This window comes from Artemia sp. Qi Xiang Cuo, chromosome 14 (assembly GCF_049724085.1).
Source record: "Artemia sp. Qi Xiang Cuo chromosome 14, ASM4972408v1, whole genome shotgun sequence".
Lineage (NCBI taxonomy): Eukaryota > Metazoa > Arthropoda > Branchiopoda > Anostraca > Artemiidae > Artemia > Artemia sp. Qi Xiang Cuo.
In genome coordinates this window covers 3882282-3906548 of record NC_142807.1, presented here as the reverse complement: position 1 = coordinate 3906548, position 24267 = coordinate 3882282, and the positions used below count along the sequence as shown (strand labels likewise).

At 35.2% G+C, this 24267-nt stretch overlaps 1 long non-coding RNA gene across 1 annotated transcript in view; it reads left to right on the top strand.

The window, feature by feature from the left end:
* The window catches only part of LOC148944052 (uncharacterized), a 55556-nt gene that overhangs the window by 8631 nt on the left and 22658 nt on the right, over positions 1-24267 (top strand). The window contains exon 2 of the long non-coding RNA XR_016142877.1: positions 10288-10455. This is a non-coding gene — a long non-coding RNA (uncharacterized LOC148944052). The remainder of the gene's footprint in view (positions 1-10287; positions 10456-24267) is intronic.

The window sequence follows — 24267 nt, the reverse complement described above, 5'->3', positions numbered from 1 at the left end:
TCATAGAGGTCTCATTTAATTGGACATTTATAGTTCTGGTTTACTTTTGAAGAGTCAAGAGTTTTAAGGGCAACTAGCCCCCTCCACGCCTTTTTTTCCAAAATCTATCTGCTACAAATTTTGAGATAGCCAGTTTTTTTAAAAAATTTCAAAAATTATATAACAAAAACTCCGGTGTTAAAACAACCCCCCAGGGTCCGGGGATAGGCGTTGTAAGTGTTGTCCTGGGGGCGTATATGGTTCCTAGATAATTTCGGAGACCACACTGCCTTTCTATGAAGATAAATAAAAGTTCAAATAGGGATAAATTCCTTTTAATAGACTGTGTTTCACAAACAGTGATATAGCGATTCACAAAAAATATCAGATATTTCGGTCACATATCAGTAGATTTTACTACTGATGACGGTCACTGCATATGTGACCGAAATATCTGGTATTTTTTGTGAATTTCTGTCACTGTTTGTGAAACACTGTCTATTAAAAGGATTTTACCCCTATTCGAACTTTATGTATATGGTTCTTATGAAAGGGATGCTTGTATAAACTTCAGAGAGGACTCATTTGATTGAAATTGAAAGTTCTAGTTCACTTTTTAAGAGTCAAAAGATATCCAAGGGCAACTAGCCACCCCCCCCCCCCAACACACCCTTTTTTGCCCAAGCCCATCCAATAAAGGGTGCCCCCCCCCAATCCCTTTTCCCCAAATACATCTGATAAAAATTTGAGGTAGCCATTTTGTTAAAAATAGTTCAAAGATCATATAACAGAAACTCCTTTATGTATGCCCATTTCGTTAAAAATAGTTCAAAGGTCAGATAAGAAAAACTCCTGTTAACGCAACCCCTCAGGGCCCGGGGCAGGCATTGTAAGTATTGCTTTGGGGGCATATATGGTTTTTATGGAAGGTATGCTCACATAAACTTTAGAGAGGGTCATTTGATTGGAAATTGAAAGTTCTAGTTTACTTTTAAAGAGTCAAATGATATCAGATGGCAACTAGCCCCCTCCATGCCGTTTTTTCCTCAAACCCATCTGATACGAACTTTAAGATAGCCATTTTTTAAAAATAGTTCAAAGGTCATATAATGAAAACTCCAGGGTCAAAACTACCCCCCAGGGCCAAGAGGCATGCATTGTAAGTAATGATCTGGGAGCATATATAGTTCTTATGGAAGGGATGCTCGTATGAACTTTGGAGAGGGCTCATATGATTGGAAATTGAAAGGTTTGTTCACTTTTTAGGAGTCAAAAGAGATTGAAGGGCAACTAGCCCCTCCCCCATCTCCACGCCCTATTTCCCTCAAACCCATCCAATAAGAACTTTGAGAGAGCCATTTTTTTTATAATGGTTAAAATATCATTTCACAAAAACTCCAGGGTCAACACAATCCTTCAGGGCCCGGGGTAGGCGTTGTAAGTTATGCCTGGGGGCATATATAGCCGTTGTAAAAGGGATGCTTGTATAAACTTCAGAGAGGGCTCATTTGATTAGAGATTGAAAATTTTGGTTCAGTTTTTAAGAGTCAAAAGAGATCAGAGGGCAACTATCCCCCATGCCCCTTTTCCCCCAAATGCATCTGATAAAAATTCTGAGATAATCATTTTGTTAATAATAGTTCAAAGGTCAAATAAAAAAAAAATTCTGGTGTCAACACAACCAAACAGAGCCCAGGGTGGGCGTTGCAAGTTATGCCCTGGGGGCATATATGGTTCTTATGGAAGAGATGCTTGTATAAACTTCAGAGAGGGATGATTTGAATGGAAATTGAAAGTTCTAGTTCAGTTTTTAAGAGTCAAAAGAGATCGGAGGCCCCCCCCCCCCCCACTCCCTTTTTTCCTCAAACCCATCCAATACAAATTTTGGTATAGCCATTTTTTTAAATAATTCAAAGGTCAGATAACAAAAACTCCGGTGTCAACACAACCCCCCAGGGCCCGGGGGCAGGCATTGTAAGCTATGTCCTGGGGCCGGATATGGTTTTTATGAAAGGGATGCTCGTATAAACTTCAGAGAGGCCTCATTTGAATGCAAATTAAAAGTTCTTGTTCATTTTCTCAACGTAAAAAAAAATTGGAGGGCAACTAGCCCTTCCTTCCCTCCATGCTTTTGGGTTTATCGGAGGGATAAACCCATCCGATAAAATTTGTGGTGACTATTTTGTTAAAAATAGTTCAAACATCAGATAATAAAAACTCCAAGGTTGACACAAACCCAGTTTTTCACATTGATATTGTTACTTTGATACCTGTTTTGATACTTTCATGAAGTTTTGATTAAAAAAAAAAGTTTGATTTTGAAATAAGGATTTTTTAAAAACTTGTAACTTTTTGCAATCAAAATCAAACAAAAATTAATTAAAAAAACTTTCCGAATAAGATCTTAAAGCGAGTAATGCTTAGATTGAATATGAAAATCAAGCTTAAAACGAAAAAAAAAATGTTCTGCTATTTAAGTATAAATGAAACTTAAAACGAAGAGATATTAAATAAACAATCAATGCAAACAAACATACAATAGAGATTAATGTAAAAAAATAAATAAATCTTAAAACGAGTGAAACTTAAATTTAATATGCAAATCAAGCTTGAAACAAACAAAAATCACTACAGACAAGAGTTTGGGTATTGCCTCCTTCTCTCACTGTGCATTCATTGTTTATTTAATTTCTGTTTTTTTAAGTTTCATTTATACTTCAATAGCAAACTATTTGTTTTCGTTTTAAGCTTGATTTTCATATTCAATCTAAGCATTACTCGCTTTAAGATCTATTTATTCATTTATATTATTACTTGTTGAATATTTTTTGCTATAATTATTTATGTAATTTCTATTCGTTTTGGGTTTCATTTATTCTTTAATAGTCATTTCTGGTCGTTTTGAGCTTGAATTTTGAAAGGTACTTGTATCTGCTGAGCTTAAGTTTAAAATGGCCTTTACTTTTCTCTGAAAAACGTATTTTTCGGAAAGTTTTTTTTTAAATTAATACTCTTAAAAAGGACACCAGAACTTTCAATTTGGTTTTGAATTAGCTCCTTTAAATTTTTCAATGATATTTCTAGCTATTATAGATTGGTGCTGCCTATCATATTGCTTACATTCCCTTTTGAAAACCTGCATGCATACAGTTTTTCTTTTAATTGGAACTCCCCATAAACGCTTCCTAGAATTTTCACCTTAATACCCTTAGCATCGTTAGTTACAGTAACTGTAGTGGTAGTATTAAAAGTATACACAATGTCCCTTCTGGGTAGTTCAAAATCCACCACAACTTACCCTTAAAGGTGAACCTAATAATATAGGTTGTTCTTGAGATATTTTACAGGGATCATAGCGAGCAAATTGTTTCTGAGAGTAACCTTGTATCATATGAAAACAATGTTCAAGAAGCTTCTACTAAAACTGCGAAGAATGTTAAACTCGAATTTGATGAACTTGAGCGTTTTTCCGAGATTTACAGGTCGATTTCAAAAGCATTTTCTGCACCAAAAGTATCCGATGAAGCTGCTGCATTACCCGGTCCACAGTATGCTTTATTTGCACAAATTTCCGCCACAGAACAGGAGTTAAAGAAAACTAGAGAATCTATTGCTTCAGAGATATCTTGTCAGGTTTCTGCAAAGTGTGGCGCGATAATTCGCAAACTTTTGGCGAATTATCAAGTGTTTTCCGGTTTAGAATGAGTGGGCCTCATACTACTAGTGACAAAGTTGCCCCAGTACTAGTGCGATTTGCTAGCAAAGAAGTTGCTCGAAAAGTTTTCTCCCATAAGTCTAAACTAGCTGGTTCGGGCATATTTGTATCAGAATCCCTTACAAAGCGACTTCGTGATTTGCTAAATGTTGCAAGGGATTGGTTCGGTGTTAAACATGTATGGACTGACCGCGGCAACATACTAGTGAAGTCGTCAGGTGAACCGTCTGCACGGAAAATAAGATCCCTTGGTGAATGCATTTGAAATAGTATTTGTGTTGTTTTTTCGTTGGGTTTTTTCTTTCTCTTGTATTACTTTTTTTTACCCCTTTTCTTACTACTTTTTCGCTATTTTGTTATTTTTATTATTATTCTCAAAAACTGTCGATTGTCAGTCATGTATTTTCTTTTGATACTTTTTTCTTTTCACTTAGAGATATTTTTTTGGTTCATGTATTTTTCGCTATTTTTGTCATTTTCTTTAAAATTATCAAAAATTGTTGATTCTCAGTCTTGCATTTGTCTTTTTTCTTTTTTTTTTATCTTACTTTTTTTCTTTTCATTTAGAGAGATTTGTTTGTGTATTTATTTACTTTTACTGCGTCTATACTTGACTATTTAATGAGCCGACCTTTTCGTCTGGAAGAGGTTTTGTCAGCACCAATAGCAACAGATCTTGAACCGTGTATGAACCAAGTTAGACTTCAACAGTTAAGAAATAGTGTTTGTGTTCAAAGTTCACAGTTTAACTCCAGGGAAGCTGATTCGTTGCACTTATGTGTCTGGAATTGCCACCTTACTACTTGTTATGAGGATGTGTTGCAATTTCTCTCTGATTCTCAAGGAAAAATTAGTTTTATTGGTATATGTGAAACTTTTTTAAGTCAGGAACATTCTCTCTCGTTGTATTCTTTTCCAGATTATAATTTAGAGACTAAAAACTGGACATCACTTAATAGAGGAGGAATTGCGTGTTTGATTTCAAAGTTGTTGTCTTATCATGTAAGAAATGATATTGATGTTTGGATTGAAGGTAAGTTTGAAAGTTTTAGTATGGAGTTACATTTGGGAAGTAGAAAACTTTTGATTAGTGTTGTGTATAGGCCACCGAGTTCTAGCTGGGAAGAATTTGAACGTGAGTTTGATCAACTTGCACGTGTAGTGTCTCATACAGATCTGGATTTTATTTGTGTGGGTGATTTTAATTATGATCTGCTTTCATTGAATAGAGTGAATTTTGATTATTTTAATTTGGTGGTTGCTCATGATCTTTTCCCCCTTGTGAATATTCCAACACGTGTTCCGAGTCATTCAGCCACTCTCGTAGAAAATATTTTTGTTGGTTCTAAGTATCTGGACCGTAGTTATGCTGATGTGGTTCTATACCCTTGTTCTGACCATTTCCCAGTTGTCCCAACGGTACCTTGTGGCCGAATGAAAAGAAATGAATTAAAAAAAGTGAAGACTCGGTCGTTAAGAAAAGAGAATTTACAGAGGTTTTGTGAAGAGTTGAGTAGCATTGATTTTAGTGAAATATATATGTGTCTATATATATAGTGTCTATATATATAGTGTCAATATATAGTGTCTATATATGATAAGACTTGCCGATTGAAATGTTTGAAACCCCATAAGAATGAGCCCAGGAAGCCCTGGATAACTACAGAAATTCTTGAAGCGTCTTATTTAAGAAATCAATTGTATGTAGATTATCTAAATAGTGAATGTGCCAAAAAACTGGAAAAATTCAAAATAATATGCAATAAAGTGAACTCGATGAGAAGAAAAGCTAAAAAAGAATACTTTGTGAATAATTTGGGTTTAAATAAGGATAATACTAAAGGAACTTGGAAGGTTATTAATGATCTATTGGGAAAGAAGAAAGAAGCTCTACCCAATTCGCTACTGATTCAAGGAGAAACTGTTAATGATGAAACGATTATTGCTAATAGACTTGCTGAGTTTTTTCAAGTATTGGCCAAAATGTACAGGCGGAAGGGCTGATGAATTCTAGTGATGGTTTCCTGGAGTATGAATTTGTGGATGATTTGTGGTGATTTTGAATTTCAGCCGTGTACTGAAGATGAAATTCTGAAGGTTGTGAAAACAATCAAATCTAATTCAGCAGGGACAGATGGGATTAATCTTAAGACTTTTAAGTCAGTAATGTGTTATTCACTACCATGCCTCGTCCACATAATTAATCTTTCCCTCCAAACCGGCCAATTCCCGGATGCACTTAAAAGGGCAAAAGTCATCCCCCTTCACAAGGGTGGTTCTAAGCTAGGCATTGACAATTATAGACCGATATCAATCCTACCCCTGTTTTCAAAATTATTTTAAAAAATTGTTCATGAAAGGTTTTATGGTTACCTTACGTAAAGGGGGATGCTAAGTGAAACCCAGTTCGGCTTTAGGAAGGGTCACTCGGCGTCGGACGTCGTGCATTTTCTCTGTGATACTGTGAATAAATGCTTTGAACGTAGTGAAATTCATTTGACTGTTTTTATTGATTTTAGAAAAGCATTTGATACAGTGGATTTATAAATTTTAGACAAACGTCTTCAATCGTCTGTAGCTCATGGTAACTATCCTAAATGGTTTGATAGTTTTTTGAGCGGCAGATCCCTTCAAATTGTGTTAAACGATGTTTTTTCCTGTTCTTGTCAAAGTCAAATGTGGTGTAATCCAAGGGTCTGTCTTGGGACTATTCCTTTGCCTTCTGTATGTTGATTCAATGCGTTTCTACTTATCTTAATGTTTTATTACTTTTGTGGATAATACTGCTCTAACTGTGTCTAGTCGATCCATTGATGATTTGTTTGTTGAAAGTAAATAGGGTTTTAAAGTCTTTATTTTGTATTTATAAGTTTGAGCCTTTTGTCAGTAAATGTGAAAAAAACTATTTTTGATATTTCGAATAGTTGGTAAGCAGCCAAGTGGAGAGGTATTTTTTAATGGTAGGGCTTTGTAACAGGTGCATGAAGTGCGTTATTTGGGTTTCCAGCTTGATTGTAATTTGTCTTGGAGGTCCCATAGTGATCTTGTTGCAGCTAAAGTTGCTAGAGGTCTGGGAATTTTGCGCCGATTAAAGAATGTTCTACCATTATCAGTTCTCCCATTACTGTACCATACTATTTTTGCGCCCTATATTTCTTATGGCTGTGTACTTTGATCAAGTAATTTTTATGCAAATTTTAAAAGAGTGCAGATTCTTCAAAATAAAACTGTAGGTCTTCTTGGTAATTATGTAGAAAATGTGAATGAGGCCTCGTCGTGTTTTAAGAAATTTTGTGTGCTTAATATTGGTCAGATTCGCGATTATCAAGCTGCTGTTTTTGCTCGTCGATGTTGGAATGATCTATGTCCTACAGCTTTTACTGATTTTTTTCGTGTAAATCGTTCGCTCCACAGGTATGCGATTAGAGAGGCAGATAATTTTGTTGATGGGTACCAAGCCTACACACGCCCAGGCTTCAGAATTAGGTATTTAGCTCCCGCTATTTGGAATGATATCCCAGCTTGCATTCGGGAGGCTGAGCACATTGGGTTGTTTAAAGCCAAATTCAATAAACATTTATTGGGAGAGGGCAGTAAATTTTGTTATTATTTGTTATTTGAGTTTTTTTTTTTTTTTTTTAATAGTTAAGAATTAAAGGATTGCAGCCGTCTATAATAAGGCTTTTCGAGCCTTCTCCGGGTGGTTGTGTGTGTATATATATATATTTTATTTTATAATTATTAGTAAATAAAATAAATTTGTTCAAAAAATTGTTCAAATTTGAATTACTTTGTTACCTTTTTGAAAGTCCACATGATCATAGTCTGTTTTGATTTAGTTCAAAGTCTGCCTAAATATTCCTAATATTTGATTACTGAAGACATTGTATGTCTTCAGTATTCAGTGTCTTCAGTAAGCTCTTTGGACTAATGGTTACAAAATGTCTGTCTAGCAATTTTGATTGAATGTGTTTGGGGAAAAGAGGATGTCAGGGGGGGGGGGGGGCTATTTCCTCTCCATCACATTTGATTCTTAAAATGGAACTAGAACTATACATTTCCATTGAAATTAGCCTCCTCGAAAATTCACAAGACCGCCTCTTCTATAAAAACATTACATTCACCCGAGGCATAACTTACAACCCTAACCCTTCAGACTCTGGGGGGTTGTATCAACCCCAAAGGTCTTTTTATTTGATCTTTGGACTATTTTTGAACAAGTGGCTATCTCAAAATTTCTATCAGATGCATTTGGGGAAAATATAACATGGGGGTATAGCTGCCCTCCAATAAATTTGACTCTTAAAAGGGCCCTTAAACTTCCTATTTCCAATCCAATGAGCCCCTTTCAAAGTTTATACGACACTCTTTCCATAAAAACCTTATATACCCTCGGGGCATAACTTGCAAACCTTGCCCTGAGGGCTCTGGGGGGGTCTCATCCTGAAAGACATAATTTCTGGACTTTTAAGCTACGTCAAACAAAAAAGCTACCTCAAAATTTTGATTAGAAGTGCTTTGGGAAATGATGGGTGTGGTGGGGGGGGGGGGGCTGGTAGCCCTACATTCACTTTTTACTATTAAAGAGGGCACTAGCTCTTAGAATTTCCAACCAAATGAGCCCTTTTCGAAGTTTCTATGACAACAAATGACCATCTCAAAATTTCTGTCAGATGCATTTTGGAAAAATACAACGTGTGTGTGTGTGGGGGGGGGTATCTGCCATCTGATCACTTTGACTCTTAAAAGAGATCTATAACTTCTGATTACCAATCTAATGAGCCCTCTCTGAAGTTTATACAACCAGCCTTTCTATAAAAACCTTATATGCCTCAGGGCATAACTTAAACCCTTGCCCTGAGGGCTATGGGGGATTTCATCCTCAAAGGCATAATTTCTGGACCTTTCAACTATTCCGAACAAAATCAATATGTAAAAATTTTGATTGGATGCGTTTGAAGAAATGATTGGAATAGGAGGGGGGGGGGGCTTTGTTGACCTCCAATTACTTTTGACTGTTAAAAAAGCCACTAGAACTTCTGATTACTATTCCAATGAGCCCCCTTCAAGATTTATACAATCACCCTTTTTATAAAAAGGACTTGTTTGTATACTTTATTCACTTGGCTGCATCATTCAGACAACTAGTTGCTTTTACTGCATGTGGGCAGAATTTGGAAAAAGAGCCAAAAAATATACAAATTGTGTCTAATTTATAAATTTCAAATTTGAGGGGCTTCTATTTTCAAAAAAGCTAGTTGTTAAAAGGGCTTACGCGAAATTTAAAACAAGTAGAGGTGTTGGTCCAATATTTTTACTATCTAGAAGGAAACATTATCAAAAATTTTAAAACCGTTTTTTTTTATTCATAAATTTGCAGTACCAGGTATAATTAAATATTGGATTTGCTGCTTGTCTTTTATTGAAGTCTCAGACGACTTTTTAAACCTCTTTTAAAACGCTTATATCCCCCAGGGCAAAACTTGCAACCTCTGCCCTGAGGGTTAGGGGGGGGGAGTAGTCATCCTCAAAGTCATAATTTCCAGACCTTTAAACTACGCTGAACAAAATGGTTATCTCAAAATTTTGTTTGGATGTGTTTGGGGAAATGATTGGCATGGGGGATTGGTGCTGGTTGTACTCCAAACACTTTTGACTGTTAAAAAGGTCACTAGCCATCTTAATTTTCAATCGAATGACCTTTTTTTGAAGTTTCTATGACATTTCTTTCTATAAGAAGTGCCCTGGCAAAAAAAAATGAATATATAATACATTGTGTCCACATTTCTCTTTGCATAGGCAGTGCTATAGCACTGCCTATGATATTTTTGTTTTGTGATTTCTATTATACAGCAGTGGAAGTACCGATTAGACCAGGTAAGCCCCCCCCTAAAATTCAGCTTATGGGCGCCCATGCTGATGTCCTAATATATACCATGATTTGGATATATTTAGGGGTTGGGGTAAAGTTCATTTGGTTCTATTTAGATTCAGAATATAATTTTTGGTATATATTTGCACATTAGGGGGGTGGGGTATATACTCTGTTAATATATAGGTTATAAGATATTCATGAATGTCTAAGAACTGTATTAAAAAAAAAATGAACTAGAATGGAAAATATCGTAATTTTTTTCTTTTAAGTTGGAAAAACGAGGAAAAAAAGGAAAGATTTGAGGATAAAGGTTTTCCCCTTGGATAATATGTTAACTAGGATCATTACACATATTATAAAGTAAGAATTGTTTACTTAACATGTCTCCTTATTATTAGTGTTTACTATTGAATCCCTATGCTCAAGGACATTTGTAAAAATTGATACAAGTAGGTTTGTAGTAGCACCCTCTAGTCTGAAAGCTTGATGTGGAAGTTGAAACTATCTAGTCTGAGAATCAACTGCTGACAATTTTAGCTGAAATAAAAAAAATGGGTATCCCAAACCTAAAGCATATCTAAATCCAGACCTCACTCTCCTCAATGCCTGACCCCTCCCCCACCCCCCAATTTGAAAATGCATATGTACTCTTTGAATTATTCACAGTGTATTTAAACCATAGAGTAAAACAGACTTTTATTACTGGTGTTTTTTTTAGGGACTTGGAAGTGTTTTTTCTCTTTGGCAATGCATTTCTGGTTCACTCTTTAAAGGTATCAAGTTTCCAATACCGGTGTTTGGTTTAGAAGAAACAACTGTTTTCCTCCCCTAATCCACAAAATGACTGAACAGACCACTCCTTTTGAGTTTGTGGATGTTAAGCAGGGTAAGTTTTTAGATTTTATTCACCTGGCTGCATCATTCAGACATCTACTTGCTGTTACTGCATGTGGGCAGAATTTGGAAAAAGAGCAAAAAAATAGACAAATTGTTTCTAATTTATAAATTCGAAATTTGAGTGGCTTCTATTTTCAAAAAAAGTAGTTGTTAAAAGGGCTTACGCGAAATTTAAAACAAGTAGAGGTGTTGGTCCAGCATTTTCACTATCTAGAAGGAAACATTATAAAAAAATTTTAAACTGTTTTTTTTTATTCATAAATTTGCAGTACCAGGTATAATTAAATATTGGATTTACTGCTTGTCTTTTATTGAGGTTTCAGACGACTCTTTAAACCCCTTTTGAAAGAGTTGATACTGAAACTTTAAACTTTTAGGGATAGCATCCTCAGGAAGATCATTGCAAATCAAAGTGCATCATTGAATAAAAGTGTTCTTCAAATACTCTATTCTTGACATGCCATCCTTAAGGTAACTGGACTAAGGTGTTTGTCTTTGTGTCTGTCTTGTTGGCTCCACAATACAACAAATGGCGGGTACAATGCAACAAAGCTTTAGAGAAGGTGGTGAATTTATGTTTTTTTTTGTAGAAAACAGCTGTCAATGCTACATCAAACCTCTCAATAACAGACTGGTGAGAGTCATGGGGAATGACTGAACCTGTCCTATTAGCCCTATTCTGGATCTTTTGGAGTGGTGCCAAACAATTTTTCAGAGCGCCAACATGCAACAGGAATTTATACTTGGTGATGGGTCTGACACAAGACTTGTAATATGGGATGATCAACCTGAATGGTAGAAGTTTCTTTTGCAGTGAAGGGGATCCCCAACTTTAAAACACCTGGCCTTTTTTCTTTAAAAAATTCTACTAACTAACTTATAAACTTACTAAAACCATTACTTAAGGCATACAAATTAACATCTAAATCGTAAAAGGGAGGGGGGTGATTTTTATTGATTTCCCTTGAGGAATGGCATCAGTATGTAAGATATTTTAGAATATTTTAAAGTATTTTTTAAAATTTTATAGTGTTTCTGTCTGCAGAATGGGAATTTCGTACTAATACCTTAGCAAATAATGCTATGAATGATCTGGGAAATCTAAAATAAACATAAATTAAAATATAAAACCCAATCAAACTCAAAACATCCAAAAATGACCACATGTAGTTGGAAAAGATAAGGAGCTGCTCTGGCTATACATTCATTGAGATTGGGAATGTTTGCATACTCAAGTGAAGTACGACATGCTTATATTTTTACAAATGTGTTGGTTGGTAAGTGTACCGTGAGTAAAATATGATTTATTTAAAATACAAAAAAATAAAGTTCCTTCTTTCTAAAGATAATTCCGACTTCCTCTAATTAACTTTAAATCTAGTTTCAAAAAAAGAAAAGTTCTTAATCAGCAAAAAGAAGAATTGCATTTTAGCCTCAGAAAAAGAACGGCGCTATCCAGTTTTGAATTTTGCCGAGAAGAGTGGTAATAAAAAGACTACAAAATACAATGTTTTCGCAGGAAGTCTAAGTTATAAGAGTGTGTGAACGTTTAAATAATCAAAAATATTTAAGACAGATTATTGGACGGAGGGTTTGGCCCGCCTCAGGACTTAGGCCAATTGTGAGCCAGTTCTTAGAGAGGAGGACAAAAAACTACGTTTGATAGTGGGGTAAAAGTGCTTTTTGGAAGATTATTAAGATGAGAATTATATTGGCATTCAGGCATTGCGATCCAAAATTATTATGCAGTCATTGTAGAGACTTGGTTATTATTTGCCGTCAATTGAAGTGAGCCCTGTTGTACACCTAAAATGTAAGTTACAATAAATCGATTGCTCTTCTATTTGTGTTTATTTTATTTTATATGTCTGTATCTAGTCGCACGACAGGTAATTAGTTCGTATGTCTCCGAGGTACGTTCCCAGGGATCTGATTTCTATATAATATAACAGGTAATTGATTTCGAGATAACCCGAGGAAAAGAGGTTACATTTATATAATCACATATTTTATTTTCTCGCGTTCAGCGAGTGGCGTGGCCACCCAGTTATCTATCCCCCCCCTTTTTGCAGCCGGTGCAGCCCTCGACGGCACGAGAGAAGCTATAACGGCCCGGACGATGCGATCGTAAAATTACCCGGTGGAACCTTAGATTTTCTTTTCATTTTTATAGTTTGCTTAGCCTATCACTCGACCTAAGAAAAATTCACCCGGCAGAAACGGCGCGACCTTCAACGCCTTAAACGGCGCAGTCTTTAGTGCTTTAAGTGGTGCTATCGAAGAACTTATAAGGTGTAAGTCCACGGCTTTTAAGTATAATATTACATTAGACGCGGTCAATATTTATGACCACAATTAAGCCCAGTCCATAAAAATTTATTGCTACAAATGGCGCGGTCGGTAGGATTCGAACCAACGCTCCCAAAGGGAATATTACATTTGACGCGGTCAATCTTTATGACCACAATTAGGCCCAGTCCCAAAATTTTTTATCGCTACAAATGGCACGGTCGGAAATTGGAGAAAATCATGCGAACTAATTAGGCTATAAACTTTGTAATTTAAATTTAATTATTGGAGAGGTACAGACATATAATAAAAAGTAATTAGGCCTATAACCACTAAGCTATTACAGGGAAACCCTTTAAAATATCTCATAGGAGATAGTAGCCTCCCCCGAAATAGGTTAAGTGAAAAAATAACTTTATTTTGAGTTATTCAAACGCAAAAAAAGAAATGTCAGAAGATTTAGACGAACAATTAAAGGCGCAAAAGTTGGTCGCGAAAAATGTAGAAATAGCAAAGTCTATTCCACAATACAATGGACAATCAGTTTGTAGAATTAACAAAAACAGAGCTAGAAACGTTAGTTGGCATGCTTCTATTAAGATTAAAAGGCCAGGCCTTAACCTTTCTAAAACAGATTGAACGTACTATAGGTGATGACGCCAACTTGCCAGCAAATATGGTGGACAAATTGTTAACCTCATTTAAAGATAGATGTATTGTAAACAGTTCTACAAATAAATTAGACCACGGAATGGTATGCTTTGACCATTCACAAAATATAAAAGAATATCTTGATAATATACAGATTTCAGTAGAAGCAAAACACAGAGAAGGTTCGGGAGAACTGTATGAAAAAGTCATACTAAATACCTTTTTGCAAGGGCTACCCCCAAAACTATATAGAATGGTAATATCCAAAAATATTCAGACGTTGGATCTTGCAGTTCAGGAGGTAGAGCGATTGATCGAAGTTGATACGATGGTGGCTAATCACAGTAAAGCAAAAATAAATAGCCTAGGCGAATCAAACGCAAACCCTGACCTTCAAGGGCGATCAGGCGTCTCTCAATTTCTTTTCAAGGGATAACTCCCCAGTGCCACAAAAAAATATAATGCAAGAACCCGCTAGGCCGAAAACAGAACGGTTTAAGCCTGTCAAAAAATCTAGTTACGAAAAGAACCATACAATAATAAGATGATATATTTTTAATTAACCTGGACACATCACGAGGGAGTGCTGTTATGCCCCCTATAGCACACCAAGAATTGCTGTCGGCAGTATGCAAAATTATGGCAACTATTTGTTCGTAAGGACAAATTTTAGCGCCGGTGGTGCACTAAGCTATAACCAGGGAAGATTGCGCCAATCAGTACCTTACAACGCGTACCAACCAAATTTGTATAACCCTCCCCCCAATAGACAAATTAATTACCGATTTGAAAACCCAACTTATGGCCAAAGCCAATATAATGCGAGAATGGTATATAGAAATCACGAAAATTTGCCGATGGGAAATGAAAATTTTGCAAGCCAACGGCATTGGCAGTCAGCGCCAGCAAGCGGCACTGACGCAGGGCATCCCAGTTACCATAATAATACATGGTGAAGGCAGACAGACGTAAATTAATTAAATATGCCTACGGAATCTCATATGTCTTAATATCCGTTGTAGGCACCGACGCATGAAATAAATCCGCAGGGAAACGTTTCAGGCCCCTCAGAACTATAAATTGGACCCAGAGGGAGCCTAGGATGTTTTATAGGTCCAAACCGATAGTAGTACCGTCTTGTAGTGATAATAATAATAAGTTACCTATATTTAATGATTTTTGTGTAGCAAATATTTACTTTAAAGCTTTGATTGACTCTGGTGCAACGATTAGTATCATAAACTCATGCGTATTTAATATGTTGCCTCCGCATATTAGTTGACAGAGGAACCCTAATAATCCCAATTTAAGTAGCTTGACAGGGCATAAGTTGGATACAAAAGGTTTAATTCGCCTTAACGTAAAGAGGGATAACAGAATCTTTCCGACAAATTATATAATATGCGATAACTTTCCGTACGAAGCCATTATTGGCGCAAATTTTTTAAGGTCTAATAGAGTACTATTAGACGTGGCAAACAAAAAGCTTGTCTATCCGGCTAAGGTAGGGGAAGAAATTTCTACCTTAAGAAATTGTAACAGAGGTTACGAAGAGAACGTAACAATAAATAAAATTTCTGGTGGTATAATCAGCAAAAACGAAGTAAATTTAAATAATAAGTGTATTGAAACTGCAAAAATAAAAATAGGAGATATGCGGCAGTACAGGTCAAACAAAATGAAGAAAATAGTGGAATTATGGAAAAAAGTAGTGGCCCCTATTGCAGTTCAGGTACAGCCAATGCTATTGACGGATAGCGCCAGTCTAAATTTAATAGACAATGAAAATAAAGAAAAATATTACGGATTCGCTATAAGGAAACAAAATTTCCTCCCAAAACGATGCAAAGAATTCAAATATCACAGATGATTGAACCAGTGGATAGCAAATCTGAAATATGGTTTGCGACCCCGTCAAATGAAATTCCTGAGAATCTGTTATGCGAAGAACAGATTATACTTTACAAGACAGGAGAAGCTTTGATTTGGATAACTAATAACCACGAAAATGACACAATTACAATAAAAAAGGGGGCGTGTTTAGTTCAAATCCAAGTTTTATCGGAGAAGGATTTAAATAGATGGGAGAATTCCAAAAGAAACCTTGTCAACGGCATTAAAACCTCAATTAACAAATACCCTCTAACCAAATCGCAATTTCTAAACAAATTTAATATGGATCTTATTACGGACGTAGAACTTAATAAAAAATCATGGGAACTATTATGGATTTTTAAATATGTTTTTTCTTCATCCGAAAATGACATCGGACTGATACCATTTTATTAACACTTAATTTTAACAACTGGTGGCCCTGTCGCGAGAGAGTCACATCGTGTACCGTATAAGCACAAAGAATGGTTAAAAAATAAAATTCATGAATCAGAAAAAAAATGAAATTATACGTCCCAGCATAAGTCCGTATAGTGCACCAGTGATCATGGTACCAAAGAAGAATGGTGACCTTAAACTTGTAGTAGATTACAGAGCCCTCAACAAACAAGTAGTTAGTGATAAATCTCCTTAACCAAGAATAGATGAAATTCTTGACTCTATTTCAAGAAAAAATAAAATCTTTACTTCGTTGGACCTTAACCAAGGCTACAACTAAGAGAAAATAGTCGAAAAAGACGTGTATAAAACTGCGTTTTTAACGGCTGAATGTGGTTCATATAAATACTTAAGGGTACCTTTTGGACTTAAGACAAGTTCAAGCGCGTTATATAGACCATTATTGCATCTATTAAGAGGATTAAAAAATATCATTCGTTTTGTCGATGATGTCATATGCGTGGGAGAAAACACTGAACAACACTTAGCAACATTACCTAATGTGTTCGAGAAATTAAGACAGGGCAATTTAAAAAGCCGGCCTGAAAAATTAAATTTATTTCAATCTAAAATTAAATTTTTAGGAGTAGTAGTGACACAAGGAGAGATATCCCCAGACCCAGACAAAATAAAATGTGTTGAAAACCTCAAACCCTCTAGAACTATGAAAGAATTAAGAGGAATTTTAGGTCTTACTGGCTACTTTAGAAAATTCGTGCGCAATTACGCCCAAATTGCGAAACCCCTCACGGAATTAACTAAAAAGAGCTCCCAAAGTGTTCCCTGGTCCCACGAAGCTCAAACTTCCCTAGACCGTCTCAAAAAGGCACTCACTTCTGAACCAATATTATCACTTCCTGATTTCGAAAACGGACAATTCGTGGTCACAACCGATGCTAGTTCAAAGGGTATTGGCGCTATTCTTTCGCAAATAATACCGGTAGAAAACCTTAATTCACTAGAGGGAAGGCCTGAACAAAAGCAAATAGCAAAATTTATATGTTATTCGAGTAGAACTTTATCAAAAGGCGAAAGTAGTTATTCCGCCACAGACCTAGAATTATTATCTATAATCCATCACTTGAACAAATTTAGACACTATTTAATTGGCAGAAAATTTATACTACGATCAGACCATAGAAGCTTGCAGTACCTGCGCACATTTAAAAACCCCACGGGAATTCTAGCTGGATTAGCGGAATTCTAGATGGATTATGAAAATCCAAGATCTAGATTACGAATTTGAATATTTAAAAGGTAAACAAAATGCAGCTTGTGACTTTTTGAGTAGATACCCAGAAAATATTCCGTCGGAAGCTGAGGTAAATGAAGTTAACGCTATCAATGCTAAGAGCAAACATGAATGCAAGAAAAACAAAGACAAAGACACAGTAAAAGAAAATAAGGTTAACTATTATCCCCTGTCTTTAGAAAATATAAAAAGAAAGCAAAAAAAGGACGAAATGTGTGTAGCACTTATTAATTATTTTGTGAATGACGATGCGTTACCGGATAAATTCAAAACTCTTAGAAAAGAGATAGACAATTTTTACTATTATCACGATGAAGAAATACTATGTAGAATCGTGATTGCTGAGACAAAAAGAAACCAAACCTCAATAATACCTGTATTACCACAAAACTTAATAATACCTGCCTTCAAATATTTTCATTCAGATACAGGTGGACACTTAGGGGTAACGAAAAGTTTCCATAAATTAAAACAATATTTTTACGTGCCGTCGGGAATAACAAAACTTAAGGAATTTGTAAGTACATGCGAAGCGTGTAACTTAAGAAAAAAACCCCAAGCTTATCCTAATCCTCCAATGGGAAGGGTCCCGGTAGCAAAGTACCCCTTCGATATTGTCTCATTTGACTTATATGGAACCAGCGTAAGCTTGCCTGTTTCCAGCAGAGGCCATACTTGTATTCTATCAGTTATAGACCATTTTTCCGGATTCACTTTTGCAAAAGAATTAACAAATCAAAGCGCTTACGCCACAAGTAAGGCGTTGGCGAAATTATTTTAAAAATTTGGCATTCCAAATAAGGTTTTAAGTGTCAACGGAAGCAAGAGTTTTCTTAACATAGGGAAAATGGTGTCATCCCCATATCACTCACAAGCTAATGGTAAAATAGAAAATAGGCATAAAATATTTTCGAATGTATTAAGCATTTATACAAAAGACAGCAGGACCGATTGGGATCAATTCTTACCCTATTCAACCAACGTAATCAATACTGCTCATTCAGAAACAACTAAAGACAATCTGTTTTATTTAATTTTGGGTCGTGATTTTAGAATCCCGTATGATGAGATTATTGAATCTCGGCAGTATTATAATAACTCGCAGGATTACAAACAAGAACTCATAAATAGGATGAGGAAAACTTATAAAATAGTTAGGCAAGAATTGGAAAAATGTAAAATAAACCAAGAGCTAAGAAACCAACCCAAAGTCAAGGGGAGTATAGATTTCAAAATAGGAGACTGCGTCTACCTAAAGAACGAGGCACAAACGGAAGGCAAAAAAACTTTCCAACAAATATTCTGGACCGTACAGAATAGTCAAAAAGTACGATAACGATTATACTTTTAAAATGGAGAACCCTGATAGCGGAAGAACATACAAAGCACATGTTAGCCGAACAAAAAGAGCAAAATTTCCGGAAATATGGGTACCGCGTCCCTCGTCTACTGATTCGTCAGATAGCTAAAATGAACCTCCTAAATCAAGATTCGCAGAGCTAAAACCCTTTAATTTTAAACAAGATTATTTTGAGGATGAGAGCGATGAGAAAAACTTTGAATAATTTTTAGCTATGAAAAATCTAGTTATTCCCAAGAAAAAATCCCTAATACCAGCAAGAATAAAAACGCCAAAAGATCCAAAAAGTTCATCATCAGAGAGCGCGGGAGAATTAGATTATACAATATCTCCAAAAACCCAATTTTTCCCTAATAGAATTTCGACCCCTTGTCCCCCCAAAAGATTTCCAGACGATATGGTTTCCCCTGCAACACCAATAGCAAGGCCCTTGTCATTGCAGGAAGAATTGAACAGAGCTGTAGAAACCCCCGGTATTACTGTAAAGAAAACTCCTCCCAAAGATTCAACTAAAACAAATCTGCGAGAAGCTATGGATTTAATAAACTTCCCAATAAAAACGAGTCAAAGTACATTGTCTAAGAATAAAACTCCCAACGATGACCAGCAAGGACAATATCATGATATAACTGTGTCCAAGGTCAAACCTAGACAAAGGACTTCATGGAGGGAAACACTAGTGAAAAGAATTTCCCATCCCCCTGAAGACATGGCATTTAAACAGTGGAGGAACCCTGCAAAATCTCTTGATTCCTCTCAAAGCTCTCAAGAATCTTTCAAATCTCCCGAGTTGAAAACTCAAAGCGAGGACTTAGAGAATAAACGTTCTACTTCCAGATGAGTAGAAATTTACGAAGGAAGGGGAGGTGATACCTCAAAAATGAGAGGTGCAACTTCTAAAACTTATAATACAGAATCATCGGACACCAGTTCCGAAGAGTCTGACGGCGAATCAGACCATATAGTAGTTAAATAAGCAGAGAAATCAAAACCGAATTCAACAGCCGCACACGCGAAGTAGACAAAATTAAAAGGGAAAGAATATGTGAAAAAACAATGCAAAAAGTTTGATAGTATTTCGCTAAAAAAACCGAAAAAGAAAAAACCGCAAGAAGTCGAGGATAAAGTAACGACACAATCGGGTAGAACGGTTAAAAAACCCGATGGACGGAATTACACTTAATCAGTATAGGATTAAAAGATTTTAATGGATAGGCGTCATAAAGGAATAATATTCTAAAAACTTTTAATTCACGAGTAAAAATCATGCAATTATAAAAATGCTGTAGAAAAACATTGTTCAACATATATAAATTCCCGAAAACAAATTCTAAGTAAAAAGTCACATTACATATAATTAATTCGATTAATTTCCTTTAATATAAAAAGTCTACCCGTACCATTTCAATACGATGTATCCAGTCCAACTGAAAGAAGCCGTGATAAGAAGTACTAAGCGAGAAATATTCATACACCTTAGAAATGATCTTTGGTTATTTTCTGTTCCAAGAGAAACTGTTGGAACTATGTCTTGTTATAATAACACAGAAAGAATAGGCCCAAGTTACAAAACAGAATTACTGTTAGAAGATGTGGGTACGATAATCATAAAACAAGGATAACGACTTATAAATAGGGAGTCAACTATTCAAAGTCCGTTAATTACCACAAACACGAGTATAAAATGTCCCAGAATAATCGATTTCAAAGTAAAGAGCCTCTCGCACGCTATTTCCAATATAGAAAGTGATGAAATGAAGACCTCAATATAGATCAAAATAGAAAAAAATAAAGGGATATTAAAGCTTAAAAAAATACGAGAAGCATTAGACTCCCAGATTCCCCTATTTACAAATGAAGACCAAAGATTAACGTACGTGGATGATAGATACGGATGATTCTCAACCAATTTCTGGTGGAACATACTACTGACCGTATGTTTCGTATTTGTAGCGATAAAAGGTTTATTATTTGTGGCGATAGAAGATTTGCTACTTGTGGCGATAGAAATTTCTCCGATAGCGCCGCTTATAGCGCAGGAGTTCGTGTCAACTGGGCTAGCGCCACTTTCAATTAATGAGATAAAATTGAATATTTAGGCATACAAACGTGGCCTCTTCTTTCTTGAGCTATCTGGAGATCAGATTCCTTTGGGAGCATTTACCTTGAAGACTTAAGAAGTAGTTAGATATTATTAGACTATATGCAGACATATAAATGACATAAACACATATAAGAAAGACAATAGATTTATTGAACTCACATACTTAGTTGTACAGCAACGGGTCACTTCAATGAGAATAATTGTGACCGAGATGAAAGAGTTAAAACTTCTATCTCAATTGATCTTCTCAAATCAAACTTACGATTAAAAAAATTAAAAAACACATCTACCCCACTTCCAAAAGCAGTTCTTTGGTCCTGCGCTGTAAGGACTGCTTGCCATTGGCTCACGTGGCACAAGGACGCGAATCCTCGTCCAAAAGTCTCTTTTAAATGTTTTTGATGATTCAAGCATTCACACGGTTTTTTTGCCATTTAAACTTTCTTAGAAATGTTGTGCATAGCATTTTTTTTGCTACTAATTATCTTAGCGAAATTCGAACGACTAGCGTCGTCGTTCGACTGAAGCTAGAATGCAATTCCTCTTTTTGCTGATTAAGAATTTAGACTCTTGGAAGCAGTATTTGAACTCAATTAGGGGACGTTTAATTTCTGCCCGAATCATCTTTAGAAGGAAAGAATCCTTCTAATGAAGGAAATTCGAAGGAAATTTAAATATATGGTATTCTACTGCTGGTGCACATCACCCTTCCCATCAAATAATGACGTCCCGTCATTAGTAACTGCTCATTAGGAGTGCTTAAAATTTTTCGATTATTTTTCTTATTTTATTCTATATCCCTATCTAAAATTCATCTACCGGACTAAACTTATTTTTGGTTCTAGGTTAGCTACTATACTAAAGATTTTTTTTTCTATGTCTAACACTGATTAATTTTACATTTCAAAAAAGGTTGGGACTATTCCACTTTTACATTAGTTTTTCTATCATTTTTGCTGTATATATGACGAACAGCATAATATTTACAGAACAGTAAAATGAAAGATATGATAATGTTATATCTAATTCTAATTGTGGCGCATATATGAATTATTTATAATTTACAATATTTGGTTCATCATATTCACTGATGACATTAAAACACTGTCACTATTGGTATTTTTGAATTTTCAAAGTTATTAGGAAGTAACACATGTAGCTTCGCATCTATTCATCACCTTTAGTCTCCTTAGTGTACTACACCCTTCTGTTGTAAATTACTGTCCTTCACTCCTTTTGTCCTGGCAAAAATTTCGAAGCACTTACGTTATGGTTTCTTCATGGAACAGTTCGAGTCTAGTTGTCTTTACACGGTAAGTTTTCCCTAATAGTCAATTGGGAAATGACCCATAAATATCGTTCTAACAGTCAATTGGGAAATAATTCTTCCCACTACAGGTGTTGGTGTTTTTCTTCTCAGTATATCATTTTTAGGATTTTTGAGGCACATAGAGAATGTATTCTCGCGTAAAATTATTCATTTGTGCATTTTGAAACGGGTTGTCGTCATACAATAGTGACTCTCTTAATATATTGTCTTTAATTCAACTTCAAACATCTTCAAATATCATTTGACTTCTAATATCGTTTATCTTGTACTGCTCGATGGGGTTCTCAGAATTAAACTTCAAATTGTCTCTAACTTCAGTTTCAAATATCTTCAAATGTCTTTAAGTATCTTTCAACTTCAAATATCGTTAAATATAGTTTATCTTGTTCTGATCGATGGGGTTCTCAGAATTAAACTTCAAATTGTCTCTAACTTCAGTTTCAAATATCTTCAAATGTCTTTAAGTATCTTTTAACTTCAAATATCGTTAAATATCGTTGATCTTTTTCTGATCAATGGGGTTCTCAGAATTAAACTTCAAATTGTCTTTAACTTCAGATTCAAATATCTTCAAATGTCTTTAAGTATCTTTTAACTTCAAATATCGTTAAATATCGTTTGTCTTGTTCTGATCGATGGGGTTCTCAGCATTTATGTGATTATATAGTTCGTTAAAGCACTTGATACTGAGGTTCAAATATAGTGTTACCTGATATGTAATATTGTTCATGGTCGAAGAAACGACGGTCGAAGGTAACTGTTGTTTTCGTAGACGAAGCTGGGATGAAAGTTGCCTGGAGTTATGGTGAGTACTCTTCGTTGGTTGAGATATGATGAAAATAGATGCTACTGGGTCGTATCTGCACTTGGAAGCTCATTGTAATGCTCAATAACCAATTTGCCATTTACTTCCTGTAATAAAAATAGCGAGGCAGAATCACACGTTCTTTAATGTAAGCACTCATAGTACAAATAAGTCACGTATTAATTGGGTACATTAACTTCTAAGTTATGAGACAGAATTAAATAAATACACTAATATTAGTACTCACAATGAAAATCTAAAACAGAAATGTCTTCAAATTTGTTTTGAGAACGGAAATATCGATATTAAATAAACATAATTTACCCTAAATTATTAAGTTTGAGGTCTACTTTTACAATATTTTTCATGCCTGCATTGTTCACGCAAATCAGTGCTGTTTAATAGATGCATGTTGCAGTGTCATAACCACAAGGTTTTACGCAACAGTACTACAATGAGGGAACAAGACATAACAAGGACGAGTGGAGACCTCTATACCCACTCGTTTTCTGATGTCTTCCCTATTTCTTGGCTTAGACTTTCTCATGGGGCTCCAGGTTTAACGGCTGAAATGCAGAGGTTCTTAGTCTCAGGATTTTTCCGTAATTGCAAGTCAACATTGGTGCCTCATATTCGCTTTTCGAATAAGGTCATTAGATGCAGGATTTCCAAGCTTGCCTCCGTAGATTCCAGTTAATGCTTGGCAAAGAATATAAGCATAATGAAGAACTGACATCAATATCTTTTTAGAAGGCTATTGTTTGAGCAAATCCTTCAGCACTAAATAAATAAATATTATATTAAAGTCTTATTAGAATCCGTTAAGCGAGAAACACCTTCACATTAATAGGGAATTCCTTGTGGGTTTTACTTAGTCACCATTGGACATTCACAGGGTTTCAATCCATATATCTTAACTGATTAAATGGTTTTAAAATTTTACATATTATTATTGAGATATAATTTCACATCCGCCGTGAAATTCTACATATAAACGTACCAATAGGTTGTTTGGTTATAGTTACCAATAGTTGGCTATTAGTACATATATTACTCGAGTAAGAAACACATGAATGAGCAATGTGTAGGCCTAAAATAATTATAATCTACACTAAGATAAAATATTTCATATAATTAGACGCTTCTGTACTGGTAGTTATTTTTTCTACTGAATTGCATAGTTTAAAAACTAAACTTCTTTTCAAAATACCCGACGCTCCGAATTAGTCGTGTTTACTTCAGCTAATAAAAACAAATTCGCTCTATCAAAATATACTGAAAACTGGCTGAAATTTTTACGGGTATGATAGTGTTGAAGATATAGAGGTTTCAAGAGTAAACATGTTTCGTAGTCACTATATCAGAATTGGATAATTTGATGTGCAGGTGGCTCAAATAGACTTCTTATAAACTAAAAAAGGGGGAAAGGGGAAAAAAATTTTTTTGTACAAAAATAAATATTTTTCGCTAAATTAAGCACAGTCTTTTCAAGTTAAACATAAACCTTAGTCTAACTTAAATAAATTATCAGGTTGTAAATAGTTTATTTAGATAAATAAATTTTTATTAATAACTTATTGAGAAATTATATTTTAATAAATAATTAAAGTAAAAAATTGAGTACGAATTGATTATTAGAATAATTAAATAAGAATTTGACTGATATTTTAAGCAAGAAA